The sequence below is a fragment of the Canis lupus genome, chromosome 21, assembly GCF_048164855.1.
Source record: "Canis lupus baileyi chromosome 21, mCanLup2.hap1, whole genome shotgun sequence".
Classification (NCBI taxonomy): Eukaryota; Metazoa; Chordata; class Mammalia; order Carnivora; family Canidae; genus Canis; species Canis lupus.
Genome location: NC_132858.1, coordinates 5556940 through 5573289, shown reverse-complemented (window position 1 = coordinate 5573289; position 16350 = coordinate 5556940). Strand labels below are relative to the sequence as shown.

Here is a 16350-nt window from a genome sequence, read left to right as displayed (position 1 = left end):
GCACTGTCTGCATTCCCAGTCCAGCTGCATCGTGCAGCGAATATGTCACTTTGCTCAAGCCACAGAGCTCTTAGAGTTTCAATTTCCTCATCTGTAAAATTGGGTGGGGTCCCTCCTCACAAGTGGCTAGAACACAGTAAGTGCTATACAAGTTTGTGAAATAAAACTGAGCTTACAGTTAATCAGTAGAACCACGGCAAATTATATATTAGGAAAACTCTATAAAGAAATTAGGAAGGCTTCTCTGAGGAGGTGACATTGGATTTAAGATCGCATAATCAAAAGGAACATTCCCGGGAAAGGTAACTGCTTGAGCAAAGGCCCTCGGTGGGAATAGGCATTCATGTACTCAGCAGCAGACCAGAGCGGCTGAGATGAAGAGTGGTATGAGTGGCCAGGCTGGGTCACACAGAGCTTGCCACAAGCTGGGAATATACTCTCGGGGCAGGGGCAGCCCATGGTGGTCATGGACGCAAGAACTCTCATGCAAAAGCAGAATGCTGGAGAGAGAAATTCAGGTGTTCTATCAGTTTGAAAGAATTTGAGGCTATGGCCTCAAGCAATAAATCTGGTATGGAGAGGAGAAAGGAGAGGTAGAAGGCAACTCCACAGGATCTGGTGACACAGACTGAGTGGGAAGTGAGTCAGAGGGAGGGGTTACTGCTGTGCTTCTACCTCTGTTGTATTTGCTCTGCCACTCCCACCTGAAGTGGGGAATCCAGGAGAAGCAGGGGCAGGGCCAAGAGGATGGGGTGAGACTGGAGCTCAACCAGGGCTGGAATGGAGACGACTCTGCACCCAGACCATGGGCGGAAGAAGATGGCCCACAAAGTGGAGGAGACCAGAACTGAAGGGATAGGTCTAGGAGGACTGTGTCTGGCTCTTTGAAGTTGCTCGGTTATTGCTTCAAGAGAGAATCACTGTAGAAGTATCCAGCAAAGGAAGAGGAGCCCATGAAAACAGCTGAGAAGGAAAGACCAGAGAGGGAGAACCCAAAGAAGGAAAGTGGCGTGGAAGAGAATGTCAAGCAGGAGGGAGGGATAAAGGGGAAAGATGCAGCTGGAAGCTGGCCCCTGGATGGGGAACCATTATGACATCACCTTTGACAATAGTGTTTGTGCAGATGGGGGTGGAGTCAGAATATGATGAGCCCAGCACAAATGGGAAGAAAAGGTGGCAAGGGTATACTCTTCCCTCTTGTGACTTGGCTGTGAAGACAAGAGAAAAGGAAGACAGGATTGGGGAGGCAAAGAGGGAGAAGTTGTGATGGGAAGGAAACAAGCTTGTGTGTGGCCTGCAAGGGGACAGTAGAGAGAGAGCTTTGAGATGGAACCTGGAAGTAAAGAAGGAATAGAGAAGGAGGTTCTTTGTGTGGAACAGCCAGCCAGGATGGCCTGGCCCTGAGATTAGGTCTAGCTGAGACAAGACACCTTCCTCTGACCCTGGAAAGGCTGCACAGAGATTATTTGGAGGATGTGGGGGCAAGAAATTGATGCAGGTTACACCTGGAAACCCCTGGAATTGTCTTGGGAATGGAGAAGGCGGTGTGGTAGGTGTTAGAACTCCAATTCCTTTCTTTCTGACAGAAGCCATGTCTCACCACTCTTAACTGCCTTAGAGGCAGAAGGGGGTGGATCTGGGAAGCGGTAGGGTGCTTGCAGGAGGCCTATCTCCTGTGACCACTAGTCATGCCAGAGGTTGGTGAGGAAGGAGAGTTTGGGAGAGTCCAAAGCAGACCACGATGGCCTAGCAAACCAATAAACAGGTGTTTTTGCCTCCCTTGGGCTCAGCTCTCCTCTCCCACCATTGCCCTTGGACTTTTTTGCAAGGCATGGCTCTCAGCCCTTAGCTCTTCCTTCCCTCCCAGTCTTCATTTGGTCTCCTAACTTCAAGTATCATCTAGAGGGGATTGACTCCTATGGCTCCTACAACCCTGACCTTCCTGGACTGCTTGGCTGGCAGCTTCACTGTTGGCACTTCCCCTGCACGCTCTCATGAGGAAAGAGGTCTCCTGCATGATCCTCCCCTCCAAACTGGCTCCCTCCTCCCTGAGCTCTCCTCTGCCCCTGGACATGCACACCAGGCCTTCCCTGCTGCCCCCTGTGGATTCCCAAAGCGCTGTAAACCACTCACCTGGTTTGGCATTTACTGCATAATCTTTTGGGTTTTAAAAATCTCCATTGAGTATGTCTCATTCTCTTTCCTGGGGATAAGCCCCCTGAAGACTGGAGCTTACGTATGCTGGTTTCCTCCACTGTGTCCAGAATCAGTCTCGAAAACAGCCATCTCCTTATTGATGCTGGTGAAGGTAATGAATGTGAGAGTAGGACGCTGTATAGGGGCAGACAGCACAGGTACCAACTAGAGGGCTTGCCAGGGAAGAGGTGGAATTTGTAAAATAACTGTCAGAGGAGAACATCACAGACACCAAATATTGGCATCAGAGTGAAGACTCAAACGGGATGAAATGATGGAAGAGGCCTTCGAGTGACTTTGTCAGGAAGGCCCAGCCAGCAGGGCAGGGGGTGGCGATGGAAGAGAAACAGGAGGCAAGGGTCCTGAGGAGGAGCTGCTGGTGAGTTTAGCCCAGGGTGGATGCTGGCAGCCACAAGAAGCACTAGAAAGGGTGGTGTCCTATACTCAAGGCAAGAGATAGGGCAAGCATCAGGCACCAGCGCTGGGCACCAGGTCAGCAGTCGCCAGAGGCTGATAATGGGGAGGGTTGGCGGCCACGCAGTAGACTGAGGCAGTGATGGAGGAATGAGAAGAGGAGTGGAAACTAGGCAGAGAAAGACCAGTATGTGGCAGAGGGCATGGAATGAGGAGGGTGGCAGTGACTAATATAGTCTAAGCTTCACCCTGAGAGTGGGAGTAAAAGCATGAAGAGAGGCTGATGAATACTGCATTTTTTGGTGGTCCTCATCCAACTCTACTCAAAAGGGTTCGAGAGGGGATGCCTGGGTGGCTCAGCAGTTTAAGCGCCTGCCTTCGGCCCAGCGTGTGATCCTGGAGACCTGGGATGGAGTCCCACATCGGGCTCCCTGCGTGGAGCCTGCTTCTCCCTCTGCCTGTGTCTCCGCCTCTCTCTCTGTGTCTCTCATGAATAAATAAAATCTTAAAAAAAAAAAAAAAGGGATCCCTGGGTGGCGCAGCGGTTTGGCGCCTGCCTTTGGCCCAGGGCGCGATCCTGGAGATCCGGGATCGAATCCCACGTCGGGCTCCCGGTGCATGGAGCCTGCTTCTCCCTCTGCCTGTGTCTCTGCCTCTCTCTCTCACTGTGTGCCTATCATGAATAAATAAAAATTAAAAAAAAAAAAAGAAAAATATTTAAAAAAAAAAAAAAAAAAAAAAAAAAAGGGTTCGAGAGGCCTCATGTGTGGTCTCAAGGGAGAGTATGGTGTCTTCCTTCTGTGGAAGTTGAAGGGGCCAGCCCTCCTCCACCTCATCTGATGCAGTCTTGGCGGATGGTGTGTGTGCGTGTGCGTGTGCGTGTGTGTGTGTGTGTGTGGCTTGTGACTTAGGTTTGACCCAGCAGATTCTTTCAGGATGTTGCTCCTGAGCCAGGCGAAGCTCCCTGGCTTCCCACCAACCCATACGTGTTTCTTCAGCCCCCAGTGAGTTCTGAGAGCCACCTCCACCAGCATACGCGCACACACACACACACACACACACACACACTGCAATTACATTACTCTCTGCTTTGGTTAGCTGGAGTTTGTATCTCTTGCTTGTGACCAAGAACTCCGACTAAATCTGAGAGTCCAATCCTGTTGACTAAAGGTTGATAATGTTGTCAGATTCCTCTGTGGATGTGGAGTCCAAAGCATAATTCAGAAAAACCACAGGTTGGTTCACCGTTTTAGTTTCCTATGTGCCAGATACTGTGTGCTAGGTTAGGTACGGGGGATAGAAGGACAAGTGTGACAGGTTTCTGGTCTTAAGGGTAATTAAGTGAGCATTTCCTAGTCTGAGTTTATCTGGAAGCAAAACCCAAACCAAGGATTCAAATGTAAGTAGTTTATGTGGGTAGTGGTCCTAGAAGTCCTGATAGGAAAGTCAGAACATAAGACAAGGAAGAGAAGGCGGCTAGCCAAAGGTGCATCATCAAGCAAGATATGACAGTGGGTCACAGGAGCCTGGCTGGGGCCTCTGAGACACAGCAGAGAACAGGCCTCAAAGCTTCATTGACCCACCAGCAGCCGTCTGTCATTGGTTGACATGGCCTCCAGAGACCATGAGCTCCCCAGCACTTTCATATCTTCCGTATGTGCAGAGTTAGCAGCTGAAGTAGCCCTCGGGCAGAGACAGAATGTGGGCAGCTGAGGAGCCATGGGCAGGCTAACGCAGAACCTTCTGGCCTCGGGGCCGTGGATTGCAGTGGAGGGAGAGTTCTCTGGGTTCTCTGAGAGAGCTGTGACAGGGACGGCGGGCATCAGAGGAGAGCAGTCAGTTTCTGAGAGAGAAAACATCCTTAGACTTGCATGATGTTCTTCACTCAGGCTTTTTAGGCATGATGGGTTTTGAATTTGAACTGGTAGCTGTGGTAAAGGAAGTCCATCTGGAAAAAGAACCTGCTATGCCATGGTCCCCACCCCAGGAGGAGCCAGCCTGAGCGTGGACAGCCTGGTTGGCTTAGAAAGCAGGGAGGAATGAGGCAAGGAGAGTGGAGGCCTGCCAGGTAGCAGCATCTCACAGGCCTCCCCAGCCTTCAGTGGCTGCCAGAGATGCCCTAAGAACTTTTATTGGGGTGCCTGGCTGGCTCTGTTGGTAGAGCATGTGACTTTTGATCTCCGGGTCATGAGTTCAAGCCCCACACTGGGTGTAGAGATTGCTTAGATAAATAGGTTGAAAAACAATACAGGTGAAGTCGTGTTCCTGCTCTTTTTTTTTTTTTTTTTAGATTTTATTTATTTGAACAATTTTTTTTAATTTTTATTTATTTATGATAGTCACAGAGAGAGAGAGAGAGAGAGAGAGAGAGAGAGGCAGAGACACAGGCAGAGGGAGAAGCAGGCTCCATGCACCGGGAGCCCGACGTGGGATTCTATCCCGGGTCTCCAGGATCGCGCCCTGGGCCAAAGACAGGCGCCAAACCACTGCGCCACCCAGGGATCCCAAGATTTTATTTATTTGAGAGAGAGTGAGTGAGAGAGAGAATACAAGCAGGGGGAGCAGCAAAGGGAGAAGCAGGCTCCCCACTGAGCAGGGAGCCAGATGTGGCTAGATCCCAGGACCTGGGAAACTCTCAGAGGGCTGCTGGCTGCTCAGATGGCTGCAGAGGGCTTCTCCCAGGAAAGTGAACTTGATGGCCAGGCCTGGGTGAGTGCATGAACATAGTGGGGAAGAAATTTCCCTGCACAGCAGACGGGGGGGGGGGGGCACTGCAAGGTAGAAGAAGGACTGGCCCTGCTGCCTGCCAAGATGGGAGTCACTGTGTCAGGTGCTGGAGAGCACTAGGTTTACAAAGGGTGAGGAAGACTTGGCCCTTTCTCTCAAACAGTATCACAGTCCAGTGGAGGTGATCAAAGAGCCACAATAAATGATGGAGGGAGATGACAGCTGCTGTGGCTGGGCGTGACAGCAGCCTGGGAATGGAGGAGGACATGGGAAGCATGTCATGGCCTGATCCTGCCATGGAAAGGATCCTCCCGTATCCTTACCGCCCGTATCCACACACACCTCCCTCCTGCCTGCTGGCTCCAACTCACTCAGCACCCAGGCCCAGGCCACTTGCCTCCTCCATGGCCAGCAGTCAGGCCTGCCCATGACTCATGCCCCTTCCTCTCTCCTTGCAAGGTTCAGCAGGTTCTGGTTAACACAAATGAGCTGCAGTGCTAGAATCATCAGCCAGAAAATACCCCATGTCCATTGTCCTCTTTGACCTATGTTTGCATAAGGACATTGAGTTTCAGGCAGCAGCTGGCAGCGATGTGTTCTCAGGGGCCCAGATGGGGCCTGGGGGCTCATAGTCTTGTGACAAGTCTGAAGACAGCGATCCTCTTGGACGAAGCCCTGAGCCATCACAGCTCAGCTGTGCCTGGGTGACGCTGTGGCTCTTCGGGTACTGTGGTGATGCACCAGATAAAGAGCTGCTCCTCTCAGGGTGCCTGCCCTTCTGGAGGTACTTTGGAGTGCACAATTCAAGCTTTATTTCGTCTTGAGGTTCCCAAAGGTGGGCTTGTCAAGTGTGTTAAATTGAAGTTCTGTTCACTTCTGAGAGTCCAAGCCAGAGGCTAAGGTGCCTTTTCTTTCTTTCTTTCTTTCTTTCTTTCTTTCTTTCTTTCTTTCTTTCTTTCTTTCTTTCTTTCTTTCTTTCTTTCTTTCTTTCTTTCTTTCTTTCTTTCTTTCTTTCTTTCTTTCTTTCTTCTTTCTTTCTTTCTTTCTTTCTTTCTTTCTTTCTTTCTTTCTTTCTTCTTTTTCTTTCTTCTTTTTCTTTCTTTCTTTCTGATTTTTTTTTTTGTTTTTAAGAAATCTCTATACCCAAAGTGAGGCTTGAACTCACAAGCCCAAGATCAAGAGTCACGTGCTCCACATACTGAGCCAGCCAGGCACCCCTAAGGTGCCTTTTCTGTATTCCCCTCGGCAGTTGTGGCCAGGTGGGCTGGGTTTGTGCAGGGGCTGCAGCCAAGGGCAGACAGCAGAGGGAGGCCCTGCTTCAGGAAGGCTACTACATGCTCAGAGGTACAGCAATGCCCAGTCTCCCTTGGGTCCCAGTAGGCTCTCACTTGGAGATCCTACTGGGGCAGAAGCTGGCCTCCCAGGGCAAGAGAGGAGGGAGTTGTGGCAGGCAGGGTGGCCAAGTCTGCAGGAGTCAGGGCAGCCTGTGGGACTAGGACAGAACCTCTCGTAAAAAATGGATACATGACTGTGGGGCCAGGGTTCCTTCCCAAGGGGAGATCTGTCCTGGGGCTTGCCCACAGCTCAGAGTGATGCTGACGTCCTAGGTGTCAGGTGTGTACTTGGTGGGAGCTGACAGAGCAACTTTAGGGGAAGGGAGCCAGGCTGGGGGCACGAGCTGGGCCTTTCTTTGCTCCTTAGGTGAAGAGTCTCAATCCTGACCCTGACTAGTTTTCAACCTGAATATACACTTGGGCATCCTCCATCCTGCCTGTGGTTCTTGTTCTGCCCTGCTCTACTCTCAGCCCAGATGCCAAAATTCTCCAGGGTCCCCCTGCCTGGCTCAGCTCAACCTGAAATTCTTCCCTTACCACCGCAACCCTCCATTCCAGGGCCCCGTCCCATGCACAGGTGACCACAGGCTACTGCCCTTGTGAGGCTGCACCGAGTAAAACTGCGACCAAAGGCTTAGAGGGGCTCGGGCCTACTGAGTGCAGGCGTTTAGGGCCCCTGCTGACCAGTGGACAGCTGTGCTTTGTGCCCCAGCTGCTCAGCCTCCCTGACACAGGCCCTGCAGTCTCCACCCCTCCCGACAGGCTTTTATTTTAAGATTTTATTTATTTCTGAGAGACACAGAGAGAGTCAGAGACACAGGCAGAGGAAGAGAAGTAGGCTCCATGCAGGAAGCCTGATGTGGGACTCAATCCCGGGGCTCCAGGATCACACCCTGGGCCAAAGGTGGTGCTAAACCGCTGACCCACCCAGACATCCCCAGGCAGGGTTTTATTATTTTTTTATTCTTTTAAAAGGGTTTTATTTATTCATAAGAGACACACAGAAAGAGAGGGGCAGAGACACAGGCAGAGGGAGAAGCAGGCTCTATGCAGGGAGCCCAATGTGGGACTCGATCCTGGGTCTCCAGGATCACACCCTGGGCTGAAGGCGGCGCTAAACCACTGAACCACCAGGGCTGCCCCCCAAGCAGGGTTTTTTTTTTTAAATTTTTATTTATTTATTTATGATAGTCACAGAGAGAGAGAGAGAGAGAGGCAGAGACACAGGCAGAGGGAGAAGCAGGCTCCATGCACCGGGAGCCCGACGTGGGACTCAATCCTGGGTCTCCAGGATCGCGCCCTGGGCCAAAGGCAGGCGCCAAACCGCTGCGCCACCCAGGGATCCCCAGGCAGGATTTTAATACCTGCCCTAATCCTTTCTGCTGACGGGGCCAGCAGAGGGGTGGAAAGAGGAGCCAGTGAGCTTGGACGGGCCCTGGGAGCTGTTCTGCCCACAGCCCAAAGACCTTAGGAGGGCTGTCCTGGGTCCTGACAACTAGGGGTCTTTAGGGCTGGCTGTCAGCTCAGGGGTGGGATCAGGCCCTGGGGCTCCGAATTGAGTTTGTCTGGGACAAAGTACTTAGATCTGGTTTGAAACGGAATGATTGACTGCTGTGTCCTGGCTTCCCCAGACTCCTGGGGTCAGGGAACTTGGGCTTGGGCAGATACGTCTGGTCTGAGAGTGAAACCGTGTGAGCAAGCCCATTAGGGGCTGTTTACATTTCTATTGTCAGCAGCCAGCTTCTGTTTGTTTAACCCTCAGGAGGTCTCCCCTGGCTCTTTCAGGTCTCGGCTTCAGTTTGGAACTTGAATTTCACAAGTCAGCGTGAATTGCACCCATTTATCTGTCCTGGCCTGGAGGTGGGACACTTCAAGCTTAGATAGCCCACCAGCATTTAATGAGCATTAAAGGCCTCAGAGGGAGGCCCTGGGGGGATGTCGCTAAACCCCTGCGACTTTGTCATCTAGACACCAGTCGTGGCACAGAGGGTTCCAGCTCTGACAGCGTCTTTAGAGGCTCTCAGCTGAAAGACCATGAGGCCCTCACCCCAGCACCCATAATAGGATGTCCAATCAATACAAGATTTCTGGGGATCCCTGGGTGGCTCAATGGTTTAGTGCCCGCCTTTGGCCCAAGGCGTGATCCTGGAGACCTGGGATCGAGTCCCATGTCGGGCTCCCTGCATGGAGCCTGCTTCTTCCTCTGCTTGTGTTTCTTCCTCTCTCTGTGTGTCTCTCATGAATGATTAAATAAAATCTTTAAAAAAAAAATACAAGATTTCTCCTGGTGACTACTTGGATTAATTTTGTAAATGTTTTCTTTTTCCTAAAAGATTTTATTTATTTGAGAGAGAGAATGAGAGAGAGAGAGAGAGAGAGACAGAGAGAGAATGAGTGGGGCGGGGGGGGGGGGGAGGAACAAAGGGAGAGGAACAAGCATATTCCCCGCTGAGCAGGGAGCAGGGAGCCCGATGTGGGACTCGGTGGGACTTGATCCCAGGACCACAAGATCATGCCCTGAGCCAAAGGCAGATGCTCAACTGCTGGCCACCAGGCATCCCAGCCTGGTACATTTGTTACAATGTAATGAACCAATGTTTTGTTTTAGTTTGTTTTTTTTTAAGTAGGCTTCATACCCAACATGGGGCATGAACTCATGACCTTGAGAGTCCCTCTCTACTGACTGAGCCAACCAGACAATCCTAGTAATGAATGAATATTGATACGTTATTATTTTTTTAGATTTTGTTTATTCATGAGAGACGCAGAGAGAGAGAGAGAGAGGCAAAGACATAGGCAGACAGAGAAGCAGGCTCCCTGCAGGAAGCCCGATGTGGGACTCAATCATGGGACTCCAGGATCACACCCTGGGCTGGAAGGCAGATGCTTAGGTGTCCCTGAATATTGATACATTATTTTTAAAAAGATTTATTTATTTTTATTTATGATAGACACATAGCGAGAGAGAAAGAGGCAGAGACACAGGCAGAGGGAGAAGCAGGCTCCATGCAGGGAGCCCGATGTGGGACTCGATCCCGGGACTCCAGGATCGAGCCCTGGGCCAAAGGCAGGCGCCAAACCACTGAGCCACCCAGGGATCCCCATTGATACATTATTAATTGAAGTCCATACCTTATGTAGATTTCCTTACTTTTTACCTAATGACCTTTTCTGTGCCAGGATCCCATCCAGGACACGACATTGCATTTGGCAGTCACGTCTCATTAGGCTCCTCTGGGCTGTGATAGTTTCTTAGATTTCACTTGTTTTTGATGACCTTGTCAGTTTTGAGGAGGACCTGACAGGTAGTTCATAGAATGTCCCTCAGGTGGAGTTTGTCCAATGTTTTTCTCCTAATTAAATAGGGGCTCAGTTGGTGAAACATGTGGACTCAATCTTGGGGTTGTGGGTTTGAGTCCCACATTGGGTGTAGAGATTACTTTAAAAATATATTTTTTGGGGGATCCCTGTGTCTCTGTGTCTATCATAAATAAAAATAAATAAATAAATCCTAAAAAAATAAAAAAATATTTTTTAATTTAAAAAATTTTTTAAAAAAGATTTATTTATTCATGAGAAAGACAGACTGAGAAAGAGGCAGAGACACAGGCAGAGGGAGAAGCAGGCTCCCCGCAGGGAGCCTGATGCAGGTCTCGAATCCGGGACTCCAGGATAATGACCTGAGCTGAAGGCAGGCGCCCAACCGCTGAGCCACCCAGGCGTCCCTATTTTTTAAAAAATAAAATAAAAGGGGTGCCTGGGTGGCTCAGTTGGTTTTCTGCCTTTGGCTCAGGTCATGATTCCAGGATCCTGGGATGGAGCCGTGTGTCAGGTTCCCTGGTCAGCGCAGATTCTGCTTCTCCCTCTACCTCTGACCCTCCCTGCTGCTTGTGCTCTCACTTTGTCAATTAAGTAAATAAAATCTTTAAAAAGGAGGGGGGATGCCTGGGTGGCTCAGCGGTTGAGTATCTGCCTTCGGCTCAGGGTGTGATCTCAGGTTCTGGGGATCGAGTTCCACGTCGGGCTCCTCGCAGGAAGCCTGCTTCTCCTTCTGCTTGTGTCTCTGTCTCTCTGTGTCTCTTACGAATAAATATATAACCTCTTAAAAAAAAACAAAATAAAAAATAAATGAGGGCTATGGGTATAGAGGAGGAAGATCTCAAAGGTAAAGCACTTTGATTAATTTCTAATATAAAAATCAAATTATTCCAAAATTGTTCTTTTTTTTCTCCCCTCTCTCTGTCTCTGCCTTCTCTCCTATCTTCACCTTTTCTTTTTCTTCTGTGGTACACCTGCCTTGCCTGCCTCAAACACTTCCTCCATCTCTTTGCTGGGTGGTGAACTGGATGTGGCCATCTGAACTGAGGAGTTGAGGGGCGGGCAGGGTGCTCAGCGGGAGCATGCTCCACCCTGTGTGTGGAGGGAACACCTGGAAGGTCTTTGGGGGCAGGAAGGGCCAGTGAGGTGTAGCGATTGAGACATGGATTTCCTGGGTTCAAATCTCAGGGGGTCTTATCCTTTCTGCATCTGTGTTAAGAGCACCCACCTTGATAGGGTCATTGGGAATATTAATTGAGCTGGTAGTGAATAGATCCACTAAAGCAGGTGCTTGAGGTGAGTCCTAAGAGGTTCCGCCTGACTGGAGTGGTGGGAGGTGAGGAACAACACTCCCTTCCATCTCCTCCCCTGCCCCCAAAGGCCCTTTAGCAGCCCCTGCAAGGTCTGCAGCAGAAGTGCCCTCCAGGCTGGCTCTTTGCTTCAGGGCCATCACTAAGGACAGAGTGGCCTCCCTAGAACACCCACTACGCTCCCATCTGCGGGGCACTCATGAGGTGCTGTGTTAAGTCCTCCCATACAAGATCTATTGCAACCATCAAGGTGGAGCGCCAAGGGAGGTACTATCACCACTTTACAGAGCAGGAAGCCGAGACCCCACTCACTGATCTTAATCTGATAATAAATCAATGTGTCTGAAACCAAAAATGTCAGGGAGAAAGCCAGAATTTTTCCTTCTCTAAAACCTTTCTTCTCTAGTTTACTGATTCCTAGACTCCCTTTAACAATTCCAAATAAGGGGCACCTGGGCCATTGGGTGGTCCAGCTTCCAGAGAGGAAGGAGTGCTGTCTCCCCGTAAAGCTGCACACAGAATCAAGAAACCGGGTGTGTGTGTGGGGGCAGTCCAGGGACTGGGCTGGGTGGTGCTCAGGAAAGGATGGTAGAGTGCATGAATGAATACGCAAGCAAAACAAACAAATACAACAACTTCAGGAAACAGAAAAACTAGTTAGGGAGGAGATCCCAGGAAGCAGGAGGAGGAAGTGGGGACAGCGAGACCAGAAAGAGAAGCTTTTCATGATGTGTCCCGCAAATCACCACTGGGACCACGGGGGCATTTACATCCTCCCCTGCACCCAGTGGTCAGGGTGGTCCCGGGCCCGGGCTAGGGGCAGAAATAAAGGTGAGGTGAATGGGAAGTTGCGCACCATGAATCCAGGCACAAGGTCCGGGACAACAGTGTCTAACACTCTTTTCTATTTAGGGGTGGGGAATTGAAAAGAGTTGGAGAGCCCTGGGTGTCTGAGGTTGAGGGATGGGCCAGCGGGGAGCCCTGCCCTGTGGAGGCAGCCCTTTGTCACATGATAAAGTGCTTTCATCAGGTGGGTGGGAGCATTGGAAGAAGACAGCCTCCACTCCACTGACCTTTCCCAGCACCCTCCCACCTCCATCACAGGGTCTGGGGCTCCACCTGGGGTCATTCTCCAGCAGGAAGGATGCCAAGGCCCGCCAGATACTCCCCTTCCTCCCTTCCCTCCTCCCACCAGACCCCCCAGGATACTCTGGTCACGTGGGGCACGCCCCCCCCAGTGCCAGCCCAGAGTGCCTTCCTTTCTGGGAGCGCTCCCTTGGGGTTCCTTGAAGTTCTGAAGTATTTTGATCATTTCCGACAACTATGTTATAAATTCTAGGGTAGGGTCAAGGGAGAGGAAGTCAGGGGCCGAGACCCCGTCTGCTTCCCCAGGTGTAGCACAGAGGAAATTAAGCAAGCCTGGGCTACGTGGCCCCATAAAAAATGCTTCGGTGGATGGCCTTCTTTGATCTCACTCCAGCCCACACGCTTGACCGTAATCCTGTGAAGCATAAGTGCTGGGCTGGGAGCCTAAGCCTAGATTCTGACGCTAGAACCCTAGCATGATTTTCACTTTAAGTCCACCCAGATTTACTGAATGGTCAAGTCACCTGGCCACTCTGAGCCTACTTTTTCTTCCATAAAATGTTGGAATGGGCATAGTTAGTGGGTGGTGGCTGCTGGGAGTAAGGTGGTGCCCCACAGTGCCCCAGGTGGGGGCGATGGGACAGGTGTCCACTCCTGGGCCTCCCGCCAGCCTCCCCTGTCCAGGGGAAAGGCATCTCTTCTTGGACCCTGCTGCCCTCTGCTGGTCGAGGTCCAGCCTCCTGCCCAATGCCCAGGGGAGCTAAGGAGCCTGGGCTGGGAGTCCCTCCCTGTGTCCAGGAGCCCTGCTCTAATATTCACTGCTTTTTAAAAAAATATTTTATTTATTTATTTGAGAGAGAGAAAGAATACAAACCAGGGGTAGAGCCAGAGAGAGAAGCAGGCTCTCCACTGAGTAGGGGGCCCGATGTGGGACTTGGTCGTAGGACCATGATATCATGACCTGAGCCAAGGGCAGATAGATGCTCAACAAACTGAGCCACCCAGGCGCCCCAAACATTCACTGCTTTTGGTGCAACTCTTTAGCTTTCTGCAACTGTTTCCTCTTCTCTGAAGTGAGGATGTGCAGAATGTCACCTATGGTACCTGGCCAGACAGCACTCTGTGATGCTTTTCTGGTGGGCAGATAGGAGCACGCATCCTAGAACAACTGTTTCAGATTTGTGGGTGGGAAGGAGAACTCTTTGTGTGTGTCTGTCATTCAACAACATCCCCACCCCAACCCCAGCTCCCCTCCTGTTTATCTCAATGGCAGAAGCAGGCTGCAAGTGAATGTCAGATGTTCCCTCCCCCACTGGTTGTGTCCACACTGGAACTCCCAAGGAGGATGGAGTATGGTGGCTTGGAAGGCAAGGACCAAATTCTGCTCATTCCCACCCCCAGACCCCACTTGGTGTTCAGTATCTAGAACAGGGACACCACAGGGTAGACAGCCAATATGTATTTCCTAATCAAACACATTGAGTGTCTGCCCTGTGATCGGCACTGGACCAGGCTTGGTGTCTCCACTGCTGAGCCCCTCAGGAAATTCCAGCCCATCCTCCTGCCTTCCCTTGGAGGATGGCCAAATCCAATCTGCTAAGGGAAGCATTTTGTTGGAGATCAAGCCCTAGAACGTGGGGTGGCCAGTCAGCTGTCCCACTCCTTGTGGGTCTCGCTACCCCTCTGCTCTCAGGCTTCGTTGCTTCCCTCTCCAGTGGCTTGGAGATGACTTCCTGGGGGCCATGAATTCTCATCCTCCAAAGGAAAGGCCCCCAGGAGCCGAAGGAGGCCAGAGAAAACCAAGAAAGTGGCCCAGAGTCGGGTGATCTGGCCACCCTCCTCCCCTCCCGCCCCCCCCCCCCCCCCCCGCCCCAGCACCCAGACGTGGGACTCAGGGCACCGCACAGGCGGAGCGAGAGAGGGAAGCTTCGTGACTCACTGAGTGTGCCGCACCCTCCCGCCCAAGGATGCCAGGGAGTGGCCTGTTCTGGAGGAGGTGACTCGGGGTCCCCACCCCCCTTGCCTTCCCAGCAGACAACCCCAAGGCTGATGGAGGCGGTATGGAGAAATGAAGACACTGTGGTCTGTGGTTTCTGGCCCCTGCTGGCCTCTGGGCTGTGTCTTCCCCTGGCTCCCACTAGTCTGGCCCCCGCCCTGCCCGGAGAGAGTGTAGGGAATTGAAAGAGGGGGGCTTAGCAGCTGAGGAGGAGGAGAACAGCCCATAATAACAACCCTGTCTTCAGCCAGGCATCTGCAAGGGCTGCCACTCACTGTGTCCTCCTGGGACACCTGGGATGGCCGTGCCTTCTCCCAGGGTCACCACCCACGGGGGAAGGGGCTCGCCTTCTCCAAGTTTCTCACGCAGGGGTGGGGCCTGCATTCTTCCCTCACCTTCAGCATCCCCACCCTTCCCTCGGTCAGTCCACCATGCCACCGCCTGGGCTTCGCGGCCAGAAGTCACCCAGCCTTGACCTGTGCGGGCTTGTTTCTCTGTCGTGTCTGGATGCCTGCAGCAGCCGAACTGGTCTCCGACTCCCACCCCTGCTCTTCCAGCCATCCATCCTGCCTGGCCCACCACCAGACTGTCGTCTTAAGGAGCCCAATCCAGCTGTTTGCACAGCAGGGAAGCAAAGCCCAGTTCCTTGGCCAAGGGGCTGTGCAAAGACAACGGACCCTATGGGGTGCTTGCTTGATGGGGTCCACAGACTTCCTGGGCAATGAACGAATGTGGCGTCCAAGCTGGATTCTGAAGGATCTAGGGATGGAGGAGGATTTGAACTGGCAGTGATGGGGAGGAAGGGCATGACGAGGTGGGCCAAGAGCCTGAGCAAAGGATTGGAGGCTAGGACTGGTCTGCGGTACTCCCCGGTGTGGCTGGGCATCAGGGGTCCGGGTGTAAGACAGGGCAGGGCAGGGTGGCTGCCAGGTACAGGAGAGCCCAAGTCCCCAGCTGGGGAAGCTGGACGACCTTCCCTGGGTTGAGAGGCGGCAGGAGGCTCAAGGTGATGTAATGAGACTGGATCAGTGCTTTGGAGCACGGCTGTGCCTGCGGGGATGAGGAGGAGGAAGGCGGGGAGTTGACGTGGTAACCCAGGCAGGACCTGGTGTGAACCTCAACTCATGCAATGTGTATCTCTCTAGTGCTTTCTATATGCTGGGCACTGTCTGAGTTACAGGGGATTTCAACAAACCTGGTCTGTGCTTTGGGGAGCTGGCAGTCCAGTGGGGAGACCCACAGGACCGTGCCACACGGTGACAAGCTCTTAAAGAAAGTAAAAGAGGGCAGCCACAGGCAGCGTGGGGCAGAGAGAAAGCACACGTGTATTCCTGACTCAGCTGCTCCCCTGCGGGGCACCATGAGGATGGGCATGTGCCCACTTCCCCCCTATTCAGTGGCCCCAGAAGCCCCTTCCCTGCACACCACTGTATCTTCCATCTTCCTAACCCCCATCTTGCTTCCCCTCAGCTCAGAGAGCAGTTCTTCTCTGACTTTGACCTCCTTGCATGCATCCTGGGTGAGATTCAGGGAGAGTTGAGTCAAACTTCAGTCCTCCTCTGGCCACGTGACCAGGAATCCTGTCCTTTAAGGCCTTCCACTGATTGGATGAGGCCCACCCACATGACACAGGGTCACCTGCTCCACTCAAAGCCTACTGATTCAAATGTCAATTACATTTATAAAATGCCTTTGAGGCAGCATCTAGGCTAGTGTTTGGCCAAACCACTGGGAAACATGACCTAATCAAGTTGACACACAAATTTAATCATTAAACCTGTTTATCTAATCTTCTCATTCCCGATAGAACACTCATAAGAAATAAAAGGCAAGGACTGGAACTTATTCCTCCCATTTGTCAGGTGAGAAGACAGAGACCCTCCCAGGACCAAGCACATCACTCCTCCTACCCTCTTGTTCATTCTGTCAGCCCCCTTGGCCCCACATCCCTTTGTCCTGCCTGCCTTGC

The 16350-nt window shown here is 51.9% G+C and overlaps 1 protein-coding gene and 1 long non-coding RNA gene across 2 annotated transcripts in view; one reads left to right on the top strand and one right to left on the bottom strand.

Annotated features, from left to right (window-relative positions):
• The window catches only part of KDM2A (lysine demethylase 2A), a 151629-nt gene that overhangs the window by 123155 nt on the left and 12124 nt on the right, over positions 1-16350 (bottom strand). The window lies entirely within an intron of this gene.
• LOC140612509 (uncharacterized) lies at positions 71-2184 on the top strand. Its single transcript, XR_012013690.1, has 2 exons — positions 71-1549; positions 1904-2184. It is a non-coding gene; the product is annotated as an uncharacterized lncRNA (long non-coding RNA).